At 37.7% G+C, this 16735-nt stretch overlaps 1 long non-coding RNA gene and 1 pseudogene across 1 annotated transcript; both read right to left on the bottom strand.

The window, feature by feature from the left end:
- Positions 1-1700: 1700 nt before the first annotated feature.
- LOC122071283 lies at positions 1701-9932 on the bottom strand (annotated as a pseudogene).
- A 4527-nt stretch (positions 9933-14459) lies between these two features.
- LOC122071271 lies at positions 14460-15170 on the bottom strand. The gene is made up of 2 exons (XR_006138125.1): positions 15053-15170; positions 14460-14933 (listed from the first exon to the last, which is right to left on the bottom strand). It is a non-coding gene; the product is annotated as an uncharacterized LOC122071271 (long non-coding RNA).
- Positions 15171-16735: the final 1565 nt, after the last annotated feature.

Here is a 16735-nt window from a genome sequence, read left to right as displayed (position 1 = left end):
AATAACAATATGACTTTGCACAACAGGAAATAGTAAATATATTATAATATCCACTTCTTTGGTATAAAAAAATTTTACATTTTCCATGCATAAAAGAATTTTACCTATTAAAGTGTAGAAAACCATACTTGATTGCTATATAGCCCATATTCAATGATATCATGAGTAGATATATGGAATGACGTACTCCTAATCCACTTGAAGCCTATGGGAAAAAAACCCACAAGGGAGATAAGGAGAAGAAAATCTCAGCCATGCACTTTCTATGTTCCATGAAGTGCAAGAAGAAGAGAGAGAGAGAGAGAGAGAGAGAGAGAGAGAGAGAGAGAGAGAGAGGAGTTCTTTGTTTTTATTATTATTCTTCTATTTATTGAATCTAAGTTTCTAAGTTTTCGGTTTCATTAATGATATTTTCTACTAGTGGAAAATATACAAACAAAACATCAGTATGATAAAAATAGTATTAAATACACCAAATAAATTGCTTGGGCCTGGACCAAAATACCCAGGCCCAGCCCAAGCCTACCCAAAAATGAGTTGTGNGGTCCCTCCTTCGGTTGGGAGTTCGGCCAAAGCCGAACGGACCTGACCGAGGGTCCCTCCTTCGGTTGGGGGTTCGGCCAAAGCCGAACGGACCTGACCGAGGGTCCTTCCTTCGGTTGGGAGTTCGGCCAAAGCCGAACGAACCCGACCGAGGGTCCCTCCTTCGGTTGGGAGTTCGGCCAGAGCCGAACGGACCTGACCGAGGGTCCTTCCTCCGGTTGGGAGTTCGGCCAAAGCCGAACGGACCTGACCGAGGGTCCTCCCTTCGGTTGGGAGTTCGGCCAAAGCCGAACGGACCTGACCGAGGGTCCCTCCTTCGGTTGGGGTTTCGGCCAAAGCCGAACGGACCTGACCGAGGGTCCCTCCTTCGGTTGGGAGTTCGGCCAAAGCCGAACGGACCTGACCGAGGGTCCCTCCTTCGGTGGGGACTCGGCGAAGCCGAGCGGTGCTGACCGAAGGTCCCACCTTCGACAGGGGGCTCAGTAAAGCCGATCTGAAGCGGCCAAAGGTCTTTTTTCTCGATCGACCCCAAGCCTTGGTCACTGGAAATGCCAAGGCCGAAGGAACAAGTCAACCTGAGAAGATGGTTACTCCCACAGGAAGAAGCTCCTAGTGGAAGTAAGGGGGCTCCTGATATAGCCAAAATGACCTCTCGGTGGGGGCAATGACACGTGTCACTACAGGGACACGTGTCCTCCGCCAGACGAAGGCGGCAAGAAACCACTCACACTCAAGCACGCTCAATCACCGAGGCACGCCCACGGAATCACGCGGGATCACGTCGTCTGCATGAGGGGAATATTCCCCCCAGAAGGTTGGACGTATCCTAGTAGGACTCTAAGAGGAAAGAAGGGGAAAAACCCTAAGGCGAAAGAGCTATATAAGAAGGCACGGAAGAAAGGGGAAGGTAAGTTCTGAGACCCTCACCATTACCCACTTATTAAACTGTGCCGCCGACCCTGATTTGAGCGTCGGAGGATTAACCCCGGACTAAGCTCCGGGCCTCTGTCGTCTGTGTTTGTGTAGGTTGGACCAGCGGGGTTTTTGGCAGCAACAGAGATAAAAATTATAACAATTTATATTCTAAATACGTAAATTTTATTTTCCTTCTCTTTAAATTTGCCTTCCAATCTTGAAAAAATAATTTTAGAAGAAAATTATATACATAGACACAATATTAACAGTAGGGCAAGGGCATGATCTGTGGACGAATCAGAAGCCGACGAAGAACTGAACCGGAAATTCGGGTTTGATCCATACAGGGCCTGCACCCGCTCCACGTCATCAAGATTCAAGTCCACCTTCTTAGTCCTTGTGATCCAGGTAAGATACATGATAGCCTCTTTTAACTGACGAGTGCTGCAGTCCTAACAAGTGTCCAATCTCATGTTGCGCAACCGATTCCAAATCAACGGCCACCTCTGATTTTTCCGTCCCAAAATCAACCGCCCACCTCTCCGCTGCATCTAAGTGTAACATCCCGGTCTCAGGCGAGAAGGTATGTGCGACAATTCCGAGAACCCCATCGAACGGATGTCCATCTCCATGGGTCCCATTATAAAACCCAATCTTGATATCAGGCGAGTTGTAATAATCCGTCTCGTAGAAACTCACTGGCATAACAGCAGCCCACCTTGTAAAAGCTCGTTCAAAAACCGCCCGAGTATCCGACAGGCGCAAGTATCGGATCTTATGATCCGGCGAGAATGCGTAACTAAGGTTAATCTGAGTCGAGCGAGTCCACCTCGGCAGATCAGGGAAGAACGAGAAGTGCCGAAACACGTGCGTGTCGCTCACGCCGCACCTACGCAACATGATCTGCGAGACCGTATCTGAGTCGAGCTTTCCGGTGATAGGGAGATCGAGTTTGGTCTGGTAACGAGTTATGGCAGATCCGAATCGGTCGTCAAACGTGTCTGTGAAGTTCGTATCGGATTCGGATATGGAAAGAAAACCGAACCTGTGGAAGTACCATTTTAACTCCGACCGGCCGCAGATATGGCTGCCATTGGTTGTGCCGAGGAATCCCTCGAACTGATACCACGTGGAGTTGTTGTCGTTGATGGTTAAAACGGTTGCTATGTCAACCGTTAACGTTCCCAAAGAGGGTCTGGTGGGAAAACAAGGGAAGGAAAGTAGGGATAGAAAATCTATGTAATTGCATGGAGATCAGATAAGCATGCAACAACAAATATAGAGTCAGATTTTAGGTGTACCTGAATCCATGACTGAAGAATTACAACTCCTCAATGTCTTCTCGTATGTTCCTTGTACAACACGATCAATGTTGGTCTGATCTACCCTCTTCCACTTTTGCTTTGGGTCATTAGTCTCACTTAATGAGTCAGTGATAACTATATATACGGGTGAGGGTAGGGACCGGCCCTGCAAAAAAATTAGGGTTTTCTCCCTATTAAAGAAACAATACCTTAGGTCCACACATAGCAATAAATATTTTATACCATTAAGGTGTGCTAATAGAATCCAATATCTCCATAGAGATCGCTTACTATTATTGGATCATTTTTGCTTACTCCATCTATAGTCAACATCATTAAACCGGTTTTGAAAACAAATCTTTGACTATGCTAGTCCATCTAATTGGAAATCTTACAATCTCCCACTTGGGCAGCATATGTCAAAAGTTTTAGATTTTAAAATTTATTTAAAACGACTCTTCGGTTTAGATAAACTGAATGTGATCACAAACAAAAACAGTGTTGAATGGAGTGCATCTTAAACCAAATGCCTTGTTTCGAATGAGAATTACAAACACTCAACCGTATTGATCATCACATCTAAAGCGATATGAGACCAAACACGTCAAAGTGCTCATAACATCACTGACTTGGGCTGAACAGTATGAAAGTGTGGTATGAAAATAACATGCAATAATGATCATCATGTCTATTTTCAAATTAGTCCTGGCTCGAAAATCAAATGAACCCTATGCGACAGACACCGAAGGTCTCATTGACTACATGCGTCTCCCAAACGTTCAAGCTTTAATCAAAGAAGCTTATTGGGACTGGGTTCGGATGTCCCAAAACACTAGCACTAGACCTAAATCAAACTAGGCTTTGCTAGTGACTGGATGTGTGTGTATTGACTGGAACCTCAGATACCGAATGAGGTAAAAACACTATATATAACCTCAATTTTTTTATAGTAGACAAATAAATAAATGTATACACATAAACAAATGACCATAATAAAAATGCATATGTATTCTTGAGAATAATAATAATACATCATATATATAAAATAAAATTGAAAGTCAAATGCAACTGAACATATTAAGCAAAACTACCAGTAATAAAATACATAAAAAGAACTAACAAGTCTCATATTAGTGACATACACTTGAAAGACTTTTGGAGTCAAGCTCTTACTAAGAGGATCTGCAATCATGTTTTCTGTAGCAATTTGTTTCATTGTAATCTGTGACTTTTAAACTTTCTCTCTGACAAAAAATACTTAATGTCAATGTGTTTAGAGCCCGAAGTACTTTTACTGTTATGAGAGAAACGAACCGCAGCAGAGTTGTCACAGAACATTCTCAATGGTTTAGATATAGAGTCGACAATTTGTAATGTAGTTCTATAGAAATTTATGATTCATGAGCTTAGTCCCACTGATCTTTAGATAGACCTATTCGATTCGTCCCATTTTCATAAAGAACCTTAGCTTGAACATAATTAACAATCATTGGCTTAGGAGACTCATCAATTCAAGATTAAAATCTATTATCATAATAGCCAGATAAATATTAAAGGATTAGTTCCATTCCTTAAAATTTGAACCATTAATTTTTTTTTAAACAAAAAATAGCTGAGAAGTCAAAGTTGGCAAATATAGTTATACATATTTACCAAAATATACAATATGTAAGAACAGAAGACATATTAAACTTCCCAATAATATAATTAAATTTGATTAATTGGATTATTAATCATATTTATCCCAGTATTGTTTTCAATAACTGTAGGAGAACAGAAACTGGGGAAAGATTCGACGTCATCGAGGTCACACCTGTGGTGGCAAGATCGCCCAACACGTAGTGAAATCTTTTACATGCAAAGCGAGACGCTCGAAACAACACTACTTTGAAGATTTCGTTACCTGTGGTGGCAAGACAAGAACCTCCAAAGCTATGAAACCCAAAATGTCACCTTCACACTATCAAGTGAAACCGACCAAATGAAGATTCACCTGTGGTGGCAAGAGCACATCATTCGCCATATGGTCTCCTTGACTACAACCCATCATGAATAGTCAATAGTAATTTCATAATCTCAGTAACTAGCACACTAAGTGGAAGCGTAATCACTGAAATTATGAAAACCTATAGACTTGGATTATTACCAAATGCCCGTGGGTTTAGATTTTGGGTGCAAACAATAAAATGAGTTATTTCAGTATTTAATTAATAAAATATTCAACATAAACCCGCAAAAGCAACCCATTTTAAACCCTAATAGTCAATATGGTAACACCATAATTTAATGGTTATCAAAGTGAATACATTCTTAGTATGACAGGTTTGTACTTTCAACTATTACCATAAATAAATAGAAATCTAAATATGACATTTTCTATAATGACAATATGCTAAATATGAAAGTTCATAACATTTATTCATGATAACAAAAACACATGAAATATGTTATTTTTTTTATAATTCATTAGATATACGAAGTTATATACAAGTATGAACTTTCAACACAAATGACTTTAATATCTAATACAAATATTAACCCATAAATTTTAAGCCAATCACAATAAAGTCTCTTAATTTTTATATGTTAATAGTTCATTAGTTGATAGAGCAAATGAACCAAATAATTCACTAGAACAAAACAAAAATAAATCATTAACAAATAAAAGTAATATGTGCTTAAATCCATATTAAGTGTAAACAATTTCATAGGCTTTATACCAATAAGCTACTTAAACTTTAATGGGCTCATTTAAATCATTCAAGTACGATATATATCTATTTTATTTTGATTATTTTTTTTTAATAAAATCGCACATTATCACAAGTTCACATAGGACATATAAGTTCAAATAAATATTACTTCAAATAATGCACTTGTAACATTTTGAATCATAATAGAGTATCAACACTCATAACTAAGTGCCTCGTGACCAAACTGGATGTCACAGATGATAAACATAGTATCGAAGAAAACATCGAAATACCCCAAGTTGGCTTAAAATTCATGAACACGACTAGTATAGTGCATGATAAAACATGTATAATACATCTATTACCCTCAATAGGATAATAATTCATTCTCCCACTAATACAAGAGAGTGAAAACCAGATGACCAATTAAAAATATTAGTTATATGAGTCAAAATCAGTTCATATTATAACTGGATCTAACTGTTGGCTTGAACAAACATGGTCAAAATAGTCATCAACATAAATAGATTTCAGAAATCATTTCAATAAACTAAAATGAAACGATTTTTGATTTCACTTGCATAAACTGTTTATGGTCTATTCAATCAGTAGACTTCAAAACTGGATTTCATTGAAACTATGATGAAAATAATTAATAAATCATCAATATGTATGACTAACATAAGATGATCTTATATCATAACATCTCAAATGTGAATATAGGAATCATCATTAATATTAATCCTTAAGATGTCAACTCTACCCACAAAGAATTTTCACTAAAACCTATTTAAATAGACCACACCAATTACAAAGTTTAACTTGGTGAGATTTACGTGCATTCACTGTAATGATTATATCACTCAAAAGTTATAACTGAAACTGTATCCTTATCCTTTAGGCTAATAATGTACTAGTCCTCTTATAAATCTATATTTACTGTGAAAAGAACAATAATTTGAGGTCGCTTTACCTTTTGGATAAGAAATCTTAGGTTACTGTCATTTTTTTTTAAAACTTTAGTGACATCATCTTTAGACAAATGTCACATACTATGCTACCCTAGAGAAAACCATGAAAGAATAAGATACGCCACTTTGGTGGAATTCACATCACTCTTTCATAGTTCCCTAGAAATGCGTTATGCAGCTAATCAAGTGCGAAAGCTTACACTCAGTTTAATTTCAATATATTTATTCATCATAGGATATTCCAAATATGATATGTAAGCACAAAATGTCATTAATTTTCTACCTTTATCATTCATAAATAAATTTTTAATATCATGGTAATGATAAACCAATATAAAAACATTCATTAATAGAAATACAATTTCGAAGTCATTCTGGAACAAAGAAAAAACACTATATCCTTTTGGATAAGAAATCTTAGGTTACTGTCATTTTTTTTTTAAACTTTAGTGACATCATCTTTAGACAAATGTCACATACTATGCTACCCTAGAGAAAACCATGAAAGAATAAGATACGCCACTTTGGTGGAATTCACATCACTCTTTCATAGTTCCCTAGAAATGCGTTATGCAGCTAATCAAGTGCGAAAGCTTACACTCAGTTTAATTTCAATATATTTATTCATCATAGGATATTCCAAATATGATATGTAAGCACAAAATGTCATTAATTTTCTACCTTTATCATTCATAAATAAATTTTTAATATCATGGTAATGATAAACCAATATAAAAACATTCATTAATAGAAATACAATTTCGAAGTCATTCTAGAACAAAGAAAAAACACTATAGTTATTCCAAAACAGTTATGGAATACAAAATATAGGTCTCATTTTTTTTGTTTTAAATTTAACCCAGTATATTGAACATGCATCCACTAGTCGAACCATAAACAATATTTCAGAGTACATAATTACATCCTTCCACTGGTTTGACCAGTTAAGTAATTATCCACAACATCCCAAGTACATGATAAAGTGACATCATGAAGACCAATGGTATTTTATTATTCACAAGGCCTTGGGACTCTCAATATAATTGTTTAAAATCTAAAAAACCTCATTAGACATTATGTGAAAATTGACCATTACCATATAAGACAATTTCAAATAAAAAAATCCTTCACAATATCAATAACATAGTCAATTTTCAACACATTAATCAATGACCAATTGGTTCTATGACTAAATATAAAAATAATAGATTTTTTTTTAATAAATACTTTCCCGGTTAACATCGATCAATGTTGATGACTTTTCCCAGTGAATTTTTCGATAATCCATTGGAAAACCCAAATAGTTCAATTTTCGGGGTCAATGTGTCGGATATCTGGATTGACCAACCTGATTGGTTCAGTCATGGCACAATTTGGTTGAACCAATTCATCTTGATTTTGGGTTGGTTTATGATTTAATCACTTTAAGGAGACTTGATGAAGACATTGGATTTTATTATTATTATTATTATTATTGCACCTAGGACACAATACCAATGTCAAGTCTCAAACGATCAAGTGTATGATCGATCTCAACCGATATTGATTCGGATCATTAGATTTAATCAAACAATGCTTGAAATATACATGTTCAACATTATAGTGGTCTACAATCTAATTTGGTTTACCAAATCGGATTTAATTTGGTTTTCAATTTAGCCTATTTCAAATTAGGCTCATAAGCCACACCCCATTATTCTTCTAAATAAATAAAATCTCCAATGGTCCATCATTTGAAAGTTTTCAATAGACTTGAAACTTTAAATAAAACCAACGACGGGCTGGAACCCAATAGCCCATAACATTATGAAGTTTAACCCACGACCCTTAAGTATCCAAAATAAACATGATCCCTACCTATGCTAAACATTGTGGCCCAAAACATATTTAATACTGGGCTTAAAAAAAAATTAGTTCATTTAAAACGAAAATGGTCCAGCTCAAAGGTTTAATAACCCAAAATTTCAAACAATTTAATAACTGATTTTAAAATGCCAAAACCCAGGCCCATTTCGATTAATATGAAAAACTTGAAATACTTAAACTTAATAATTCAAGGCTAAATCCATCAACCAATTGCATTCCATTATTACAAGTCCTTCTAAATCAATTAAAAGAGTGCAATCTTTCAGCAATTGAAATTGGAATGCATTTAGGAAAAAGAAGGAGAAAATGTAAAATACAAATAAAGGTCCTGTCTTGTTTCGCTCTCTATTGTAATTACTCAATGAGAATTAAAATATTCTCATCATCAAAGGTTATTACTATGGTTGCTAGCACAAATATTTATTTATTTATTTTTCTTTACCTCTGATTTTATTTAAGTCTTTAATTATTGAGAAAATTGCATTGCCACCCCCTGAACTTCGGTCGTTATTCAACGCCACCCCCTGTACTTTTCGAAACGTCAAAGCCACCCCCTAAAAATTCAAAAAATTTCAAATCGGTCCCTGCTGTTAGCCGACCGTGAGAAATGAATGAAAACCGGTTAGTTTTTTTCTAATATACCCAAAATACCCCCACCCTGAGTGAGAGGACAATATTTCCCTCTCCTTTATTTCCTATCTTCTAAACCCATACCCTCATCACATCTCGCCTCTCTCATCTCTCATCTCACTGCTCACTCCTCTCACTCACTCGGCCGGACAAGAAGACGAAGACCCACCTGCAACGCGATTCTCCCCTCCTCCGGCGTGCGATTCTCCCCTCCTCCGGCGTGCGATTATACCCTCCTACGGCGTGCGATTCTACCCTCCTCCGGCGTGCGATTCTACCCTCCTACGGCGTCCGATTGTACCCTCCTCCGGCGTGCGATTCTACCCTCCTCCGGCGTGCGATTCTACCCTCCTCCGGCGTGCGATTCTACCCTCCTACGGCGTCCCATTCTACCCTCCTCCGGCGTCCGATTCTACCCTCCTTCGGCGTCCCATTCTCCCCTCCTCCGGCGTCCGAACCTCTATCCCAAGGTATGTAGGGTTCAGTTTCTTCTTCTTCCTTTCTAATTTAGGGTTCTTCTTGTCAAGTTAATCTAGGGTTTATGCACTTTGGAGTGGGGAAAAAAGAAAGTAAAATTTTTTCTTGGAGCTCTTTGGAAGAAGACCTGTGAAATGTTTGTTATATGCAGTGAAATGTGTTTGGATTGTCGTTCCAAGTTTTCTCTCCCTTACTCTTTAGGTAATTTTAACAAACACTCTGATAGAAAATGTATTAGGTATCAATTGGTTTTCTTTTAACTATAAAAAAATTCTGAAAACCATTTCTCGGCCGTGGTAAGATACATTGAAAGTGGGTGCCCATTGCCCTCACAGGTCTTCTTTAGCATGTGCTTGCCCTCTGTTATCTTCTCTATCATGTGCTTGCCCTCTGTTATCTTCTCTATCATGTGCTTGCCCTCTGTTATTCCTCCTAACGAAAGACCCATTGCCCTCTGTTATCTTCTCTATCATGTGCTTGCTGCTCACAAGCTTCTCTGAAAACGTGTCTATCGAAATGCCCTTGTATTCCATTTTTGAGCTCTACTACAATGGCCCTATACAACTGAAAGCATTTTCAATGCACCAATTATGTTATTTCATTTTGGAGCTCTAAAACATTGCCAAACCTTCTCTGTGGTTATCTGAATGCCCTCCAGGTAGCATGATCAGAACTGAATTTTTTTGGCACCAACCAAGGGAACTTGACACTGTTCAGTGTGTAAGAACCTTACCAGTAGGGTTAACAATACCCTGATCCAATAGGAAACCATAGTAGAAGTAATAATTTCTTGTTGTAGTCTTCCTAGAACCAAATGGAACTTCCATTGGTTCCCCCCCCCTCTTTTTTTCTCTTTCTTCTAACCTTTAAGGTAAGTATGTGACCCATTCATATCAGCTTAATGTGTGATCAAGTAGCATATCTGTGAATTAGTCTTCAATCATCTAGAGGTTTTATAGTTCCTGCATCAGAGGTTCACGATTTCTATCGACTTACGTTCTGTTGCTGCTGTAAAACATTTTCTCTCCCTCTCTTGAACACGATATATTATCTTATTATACGGCCGGATAGAGAGGGCAAAATGACAACCTCATCCCTCAAGAAAGTTAGAAAAGATCAATTATTTATGTTAAGTGTGGATTGATGATTTAACCAGATTATTTTGTTATGAGAAAATATATGGGAAAATAGTTGATAGTTGATAGTTGATAGTTGAAAATTACTATGATTAGGTTCTCTGTATTATGCATTGCTATGATTGGTCCTTGATTTTGATTTGGAAATTTCTTTTTTGGATGTATAAATGCTTTGACTTGTATATTATCTAAAATCTTTGATGAAAAGTTTACCATTCTAATGAGTATTAAGTAATGTTACTGATTTTCTCTGTTTTCACATTTTTGTTTTTTTAGCAATGAATGTTAAGTGTGCTATTGAATACCATTGGAGTGGGAAGACTATAGTTAAAATTGTTGATCCAGACTTATATGGCTACTTGGACATGGTGTATGACATCTACAATGAACTCATCACACATGTGCCTGTGGGTCATAATGTAGTTTTCCAAGCGAAGTGTATACTACCAAACAATGAGATAAAGGAGGTAAAAGATGATCCATCAGTGTATGAGTTGTTTGGCTTGCATAGTTGTGATATGATAAATATATATGTGGATGACATTGTTCACAGTAAGTCTGCAACCGATGAATTTACAGTTAATCGATTTCCTAGCAGTTTGGTTAATGATAGAGATGGTGAACTTGAGGTTGAACCTAGTGGACAATGTCAACAGGCTCTACAACCATATGGTGATGGTCCTGGTAAGAGCAAGGGAAAAATAGCTGTGTGTAGAGCTACTACTGATGCTAATAGTAGTGGAAGTGGAAGTGCTACTACTTGTGCTACAGCTACTGCTAGGGGAGATAAAGATACCAAGACCATTGCAAGGTGTGTGAGCATTGCTACTTCTAGTGGAAGAGCTAGTAGCAGAAGTGAAGCTACTGGTAAGAGACTTAGAGTGTCTGATGAGGTTGTCAGGGCTATTAGCAATAGCAATGCATGTTCGGATGACTCTATGGTTGGATCTGATGAAGAGTGGAAAATTGGCAGCGAAGACGAGTGGGATGATGAAAGTGAAAAAGAAGATGGTCAGAATGACTCTGAATCTACAGAGAATGATGGGTATGGGAAAAATGATGAGGATCCAATTGATGATGACCTATCTGGATATGAATCTGGAGAGTATTATGGCAAATTTGGTGAACAGAACTATGTGGGTGAAGGTGGCAAGGTGAAGATTGCTGAAGGTAATGTATATGAAAATGTGCACCATTTCAGGAAAGCTTTGAGAGAGTATATACTACAAGAGGGGTTTGATATTATCAGACTGAAAAATGAACAAACTAGAGTTACAGTTATATGCAGAGCACCAAATTGTTCATGGAGATTACATGCTTCACCTATATCAGATGGTATCACCTACATGGTAAAGACATATAACCCAGTTCATACATGTATTAAGGCAACCAAGAACAATTCTGCTACATCTAGATGGATAGCAATGAAACTTCTTCAACAACTGAAGGTTCAACCAGAAATGAAAATAGAGACCATGGCTGATCACATGCAGAAAACATACGGTCTTCAGTTCCACTATACCAAGCTGTATAGAGCACGTAGGATTGCCCTAGAGATTAATGAAGGAAGTCATTCCACACCATATGCAAAACTACCTGCTTATGGTAGGTTGGTACTCCAGAATGATGTTGGGAGTATTTTTAAGCTACAGTTTGAGAACAGGAACCGTATGTCAGATAATCCGATTTTTAAAAGATTGTTTGTCTGTTTTGATGCTTGCAAGAAGGGTTTCTTAAGAGGATGTAGACCGTTCATTGGTCTTGATGGCTGCCACCTCAAGGGCCGGTATGGAGGGGTACTGTTGAGTGCAATATCTGTTGATGGGAACAATGGTATTTTTCCTATTGCATATGGTGTAGTTGAAGTTGAGTGTAAGGATAGATGGACGTGGTTTTTGGATAATTTACGAGATGCTCTACTCGATGACAGTGATAATATGTCACTCACATTCATGTCAGACAGACAGAAGGTATAGGGGCATATACTTTTCTGTCTCTTTTTTTATTTTTTTCATTTTTTATATGTATTTTGAATTACTCATTTACATGTCATAACATTTGAACATATGTGTTGTATAGGGGCTGTCAGTTGTGATTTCCACAATCTTCCCTTATGCTCACCAAAGAATTTGCAGTAGGCATCTATATCAAAACCTGAAGGCAAAGCACCCTGGTATGCTATTGAGGCTACATTTTTGGGCTGCCTCACAAGCTTCAACTGAACTTCAGTTTCAAAAGGAAATGAATAGCATCAAGGAGATTAAGGAAAATGCATACATGTATTTGAATGAAACCCCCTCGAGGATGTGGTCAAGGCATGCCTTTGATGTAGGAGCAAGAAGTGACCATATAACGAACAATATGACTGAGTCATTTAATCAATGGATTGGAGACTTAAGGAGCAAACCCATTCTCACATTGGTTGATCACCTAAGGGTGAAAATAATGGGTAGGCTGCATAGAAGGTATGAGAAGGCAACCATGTGGGAGGGTAAAGTAACACCAAGGGTTATGGTGAAGTTGAACAAGGTTCAACAAGAAGCAAGGCATTGCAGGTGTCAACCGGCAGGTGAAGGTCAATTTGAGGTCTTAGACAGATTTGGCAACAGATTTGTGGTTAATTTGAACCATTACATATGTGATTGTAGAGTTTGGGAAGGCACTGGTATACCTTGTCTCCATGCTGCAGCTTCTATATCATACATAAGGGGAGAGTTGGTCAACTATTGTGATCCATTTTTCAGTATTGGAAAATACTTGGATACATATAAAGAGATGACCCATCCACTTCCAGATTTGGCAGTATTGAAGGATGATGCTCCTAATGAGAGAGTACTACCACCAAGTCTAAAGAGGTTACCAGGTAGACCTCACAAAATCAGGAAGAGATCAGTCATCAATTAGGTGTGACATCTGCAAGAAGGAAGGACACAATAGGAGGACATGCCCGAGGGCTGGAGATGCTAAGCAGGATGGATGTACTAGTAAAAAGAAGAATATAAAGGTAAATGCAATTCACTTTATTTATTTAGTTGAAACTTGTTTAATAAAAATCTCATGCTTATTTGTTGTTGTGTAGGAGAAACATAAAGGAGAGAGTGAAGATGGAATCAACACATCTCAACGACTAACTAGATCACAAGCATCTATGTCTAGCACAGTGGGATGTTTACAAGACAAGGTATTGACCAAGCAAAAGACCAATCGAGCAAAGAGGACAGCAAGGGAGAGGGAGAAGAAATGAAGTACAAGCAATCTGGATGTTTCAATTTAGAGCAAGAGAACAATATTGTATAAATTTACTTTTTATGACCTTAAGACAGTTGGATCCATCAGTGTATGGTTTTGGATGTTTTTGATGAGTTTGGTTTTGTGTTAAGATCTATTTCTATTTCACACTATTTGTTGTTGTGTATGGTATAAATTGTGATGAAAACAGGAATTTGAACCTCTTGGTGCTTCAGGGATATGTTTTGGATTTTTTTTATATGGTTTATATTGTGATGAAAACAGGAATTTGAACCTCTTGGTGCTTCAGGGATATGTTTTGGATTTTTTTTATATGGTTTATATTGTGATGAAAACAGGAATTTGAACCTCTTGGTGCTTCAGGGATATGTTTTGGATTTTTTTTATATGGTATATGTTATGATGAAAACAGGAATTTGAACCTCTTGGTGCTTCAGGGATATGTTTTGGATTTTTTTTATGTATATGTTTGATATTTATTTTTATATATGATATTTACAGGTATTAAATGTCATTTTATAGCCAAAATGCTGCCCGTTTACAGTCAAAATGCTGCCCGTTTTGAGTAAAAATGCCACCCGTTTGTTGTCGAAACTTATCACAATGTTAGCACTCTCTCCATCAAAATGATACCCATTCAATTTTGAGGGTCATGATTAATCAATAACTTAGTCATAAGAACAGTGAGAATGAACGATTTCATTTAGTTCAGATTCTTACATACTTGACACAACTTCATATTAATGCTTGTAAAGTCATTTTTTAACACATAGCACTAAACACACCACCACAAGCACACCAATTACAATTTTCATCGTTCTATACGCTTTCTCTAAATACTTAATTCTTTTCTTCAAGCCACGAATATCTTCTTTCATCTGTTGACTTTGGATTCTTTCACCAACAACTGCTTCTAAATTAGTTGCAGGGGATGACAAAAGTCTTGGTGCAGCTATAGGTTCACACCATGAGAAGTATCGACAACCTCTTGGTGCTTCAGGGCAACAGTAGTACAACATATTTGGGTGCGAACTAGACTCTGAAATTCGCACCAATGCCCTTTTGGGTTCAGGACATTTGCATCTAACATTCACAAACCTTAACCCACTTTGACTGCTGTCATTGACACTCGCAGTAGACATCGGTTATCTGCAAAATAAACATGGTAAAAGTGGATTATTATTACTTAGCATCAAGATTATGAGAAACGCTCAAACACAGGGAACACAAGTCATAGATATTTCCTCAAAGAAAACCCTGAAACTTACAATGTAACTTCACCAGCCTCTTCAAAGCTCTACAAAGCAACAGAAACAACCATATTCATCAGCAGTCAAGCTATTGGAAACAGAACAAATTAAATGACAAAGCAGATTTTACTATGATGGAAAAAGTGATAGTAATTTTACTTGGCTTGTGAATTAACCAACTGGCTGCTTGAATTACAATTGGGGATGCTTTCATTTTAGCTCTAAGATAAAACAATCACTTATCAGAGTCTGATTGTGCGAAGACTTTGATCATTTGGGTGAGCAAAAATGACAACTCATCTCAACAACAATGGTCTTATACTTCAACATCAGGTAATTTTACTAACATAATGGTAGTACGCTAATTTAAAGTCTAAAAGAAGTCCATGCCAATGACAATATTGTTAAAACCTAATTTTTTTGGCTATTTTCCAAATAGAGGGAGATTTGGAAGAAACCTTTCTAGTTGGTGATCTTGGCGTCTTACAAACTTTTTTCTTGATGTGTGATTTGAGTTTCTCCCATTTTGTTGATAAATTTCTCTTTTACTATCAAAAATGCTTCAGAGAAACAAACTAAAATATGTTCAAATGATTGGGCTTCAGTTATTATATTTCCAGTGATAACAAACTTCTCATTCTGTAGGCATATCATGGGAAATAGGCTTTTTGTATTATGGTTTTGTAATCCCTTGCCATAGCCATAATCCATTTGTCGAATACATGTCGGGCATGGGGTTCCTATTGTCTTGGGATCTCGTCTAGTGGAATGCAGAGTCAAGCATTCCTGCTAATCAAACACATGGACTTGAGGATAAATTGGTTGGAAAATGGTTGAAGATGGGGAAGAAGGCTAAGAACAGGTTCGAATAAGCCAACGATGTATGATTATCCAGGGGTTAATGGGAGGTGCTCACATGAGCTTATAGCTGATACTGTCGCAGTTCACAGGCTTAAGAGATGTGATCAATGGTAGTACTTTCTAAAATTCTTCAATGTCACCAAGGGGCTTCAACCTTCAAAACTGTACAATGGTATATTAACTTGACAAGAAGAACCCTAAGTTAGAAAGGAAGAAGAAGAAATCGAACCGTAGGAGGGGAGAATCGCACGCCGGAGGAGGGTAGAATGGGACGCCGTAGGAGGGTAGAATCGCACACCGGAGGAGGGTAGAATCGGACGCCGTAGGAGGGTAGAATCGGACGCCGTAGGAGGGTAGAATCGCATGCCGGAGGAGGGTAGAATCGGACGCCGTAGGAGGGTATAATCGCACGCCGGAGGAGGGGAGAATCGCACGCCGGAGGAGGGTAGAATGGGACGCCGGTGGGTCTTCGTCTTCTTGTCCGGCCGAGTGAGTGAGAGGAGTGAGCAGTGAGATGAGAGATGTGAGATGGGTATGGGTTTAGAAGATAGGAAATAAAGGAGAGGGCAATATTGTCCTCTCACTCAGGGTGGGGGTATTTTGGGTATATTAGAAAAAAACTAACCGGTTTTCATTCATTTCTCACGATCGGCTAACGGAAGGGACCGATTTGAAATTTTTTGAATTTTTAGGGGGTGGCTTTGACGTTTCTAAAAATACAGGGGGTGGCGTTGAATAACGACCGAAGTTCAGGGGGTGGCAATGCAATTTTCTCTTCTTTTTTTTTTTAACAAAATAAATTATTTAAACAATTTCTCATGCCAGGTATAATTAAATATA

This window comes from Macadamia integrifolia, unplaced genomic scaffold, assembly GCF_013358625.1.
Source record: "Macadamia integrifolia cultivar HAES 741 unplaced genomic scaffold, SCU_Mint_v3 scaffold_19A, whole genome shotgun sequence".
NCBI classification, from domain to species: domain Eukaryota; kingdom Viridiplantae; phylum Streptophyta; class Magnoliopsida; order Proteales; family Proteaceae; genus Macadamia; species Macadamia integrifolia.
Note: the sequence above shows the minus strand (reverse complement) of the source record. Positions and strands in the feature narration are given on the sequence as shown.